The following is a 3,208-nucleotide window of genomic DNA, read 5'->3' as shown; positions in this document are numbered from 1 at the left end:
ATTTTACAATATGAGTCATTTGGAGTTGTGGTGGGTCAATATATTGATAAGAGTTCCTAAGCCTTTCAAAGTTGATTATCTTTTTAGTATTATTATTGTATAAGTTGTTCTAGTTCTGCCGGTTTTTCTGAAGCTGTTCCCATCATCATCATTTCTTCTAGTGCAATAGTTTTCCATAACATTTGTAGACTATAACTTGTTCAGGCATTCCCAATTGATGAGCATCCTTTCAATTTCCAATTCTTTGCCCCCACAAAAAGAGCTACTATAAATATCTTTATACATCTGGGTCCTTTTCCTTTTTCTTTGGTCTCTTTGGGGTATAGATGTAGTATCAGTATTGCTGGGTCAAAGAGTACACACAGATCATTTATAACCCTTTGAGAATAGTTCCAAATTGTTTTCCAGAATGGTTGGACTAAAACACAACTCCACCAACAGTGAGAAAATTTTGGTAACACAAATTTTTATGTGTTGTTTCATTGTTGTCATTTTAATGACATTATTGATATGATAGTTTGTATGCTTTTGTTCTTTGATCCACTCATTTTTAGGATTAGATTATTTAATTTCCAATTAACTTTTAATCTATGCTTCTGAAACTGTTTACTCAATGTAATTTTTCTTGTATTGTGTTCTGAAAACAATGCATTTAATATTTCTTTTCTACATTCGTGAGGTTTTTGTGAAAGTGTCATGCACAGTTGAGATACAGGTATATATTTTTTTCTTTTCCCATTCATCATTTTCCAAAGGTCTATCATTTTAACTTTTCTAAAATTCTCTTTCCTTAAATTCTTTTTTGTTTGTTTTATAGTTAGATTTATGTAGGTCTGTGGAATAAAATTAGTTTCCTCACAAGTTTTATTGCTATTTCCTTCTGTTACTCATTTTACTTTTCTTTCAAGAATTTGGATGCTATGCCTTTTGGCACCTATATTGTCAGTATTGACATAAGTTCATTGTCTGTGGCACCTTTTAGCAAAATGTAGTTTCCTTGATTATCTTTTAATCAGATTTGTTTTTGCTTTTGCTTTATCTCAGATCATGATTACTATCTCTACCTGTTTTACTTCAGCTGAAGCAAAATAGATTCTTCTCCAGCCCCTTCTCTTAATTTGGTGCATGTCTTTCTGTTTCAAGTGTCTCTTCCAAACAAAAAGTTCAATTCTGATTTTTAATTTCTGATTCATTTCTAATCCTTTTGTTTTATGGGTAAGTTTATTTTGTTCACATTCATAGTTATGATTACTATTTCCCTTTCTCTTCTATTTATCCTTCTTTTTATCCTGTCCCTTCCTCAGAAAGTCTGGTCTGTTTCAGATCACTGCCTCCCTTAATCTGTCCTCCCTCGGATCACTGTTTCCCTCTTTGTCTCAGCATGTTCCTCCCATACTTCACTGTTGAGTAAGATGAATTTCTGTATCCAGCTCTGTGTGAATATATGTTCTTCCCTCCTTGAAGGGGTTCAGATGAAAATAAAGTTCAAGAATTGCCCACTTTCCCTCCCAGTTTTCCCTTCCATTGTAAACATTCTTTGTTGTATGTCTCTTTTATGTGAGATATTGCCCCCCATTCTTTTTGTCCTTTTCCCCTTCTCCCAGTGCATCTATCTTTCTTACTCTTCCATTCTTTTTTTTAAGATTATCTCAGCATAATAGGTAAGACATTTATGCCCTCAGTCTCACTGCCCTAATGATGATAAAGTTTTTAGAGGTTATATGTAAAATCTTCCCAGGTAGGAATGTAAATAGCTTAGCCATAAATAAATAAAAATCATAAATCTCTTATGATTTTTCACTCATTTTCACTTTATCTTTTCATGTTTCTCTTTAGTCTTGTGTTTGAATGTCATATTTTCTATTCAGCTCTAGTATTTTCATTAGGAATGCTTGAAAATCCTCTATTTCATTAAATGTCCATTTTTCCTCCCTTGGGATTATACTCAGTTTCTTTTTGGTAGGGTTATTTTTGGTTGTAATCCAAGCTCCTTTGCATTCTGGAATATCATGTTCTAAGTCTTCTAGTCCTTTATAGTGGTAGCTGCTAAATTTTATGTGATCCTGACTGTGGCTCCATGGTATTTAAACTATTTCTTTCTGGCCACTTTCAATATTTTCTCCTTGACTGGAACTCTGGATTTTGGCTATAATATTCCTGGGAATTTTCACTGTGGGATTTCTTTTAGGAGTTAATGTTGGATAGTTTTTATTTCTATTTTTCTCTCAGGATCTAAGCTATCTAGGCAATTTTCCTTTATAATTCGTAAATATGATGTTTAGGAATTTTTTAAATCATGGCTTTCAGGTAGTCATTAATTCTTAAATTATCTTTCTTTGATTTGCTTTCTAGGCTAGTTGTTTTTCCTATGAGATATTTCACATTTTCTTCTATTTTTTCTTTAGTCTTTTGACTTTGTTTTATTGTTTCTTGGTGTTTCATGGGAACATTAGCTTCCACTGGACCAGTTCTCAGTTTTGAGAAATTATTCTCATCAGTGAATTTTATATGTTTTTTTTTTCCATTTGTCCAATTCTTAATTAAATTTTTTTTTTTAAGCAATCAGGGTTAAGTAACTTGCTCAAGGTTACATGGCCAGTTATTTTTCAGTGTGGTGGTGAGTATCTGAGCCCAGATTTGATCCCCAACACTGGAGCTGGTGCTCTTACTCGCTGTGCTACCTGGCCGCCCCCAATTCTTATTTTTAAGAAGTTATTTGCTTCAATATTCTTGTGATTCTTTTTCAAGCTGTTAATTTTCTTTTCATAATTTCCTTGCCTTAATTTCTTTAACCAGTGTTCCCTCTATTGTTGTTATTTGACTTTTTAAATAACTTTATTTTAAAGTATTTCTTTTAAAGCAATCGGGGTTAAGTAACTTGCTTAAGGTTACATGGCCAGGTGTTTCTGGGTGTGGTGCTAAGTATCTGAGCCCAGATTTGATCCCCAGGTCGTCCCAACACTGGAGCCGGTGCTCTTACTTGCTGTGCTACCTGGCCTCCCCTTAAAGTATTTTTTAAGCTTTTCTAGCCATTGTTTTTGGGCTTGTGTCTGGTCAGTTTTTCATTGAAGCTTTACTTTTAGATGTTTTCAAGTTCTTGTTTTATTACAAGTTTATATCTTTATCTTCCCTGTCACCATAGTAGCTTTTTATGGTCAGATTCCTTTTTTGTTGTTGGCTTATTTTTTCAGCCTATTTCTTGACTTTG

Source organism: Petaurus breviceps, unplaced genomic scaffold (assembly GCF_028583685.1).
Source record: "Petaurus breviceps papuanus isolate PSGF00001 unplaced genomic scaffold, PetGlider_PUasm1.0 189, whole genome shotgun sequence".
Classification (NCBI taxonomy): Eukaryota; Metazoa; Chordata; class Mammalia; order Diprotodontia; family Petauridae; genus Petaurus; species Petaurus breviceps.
Note: the sequence above shows the minus strand (reverse complement) of the source record.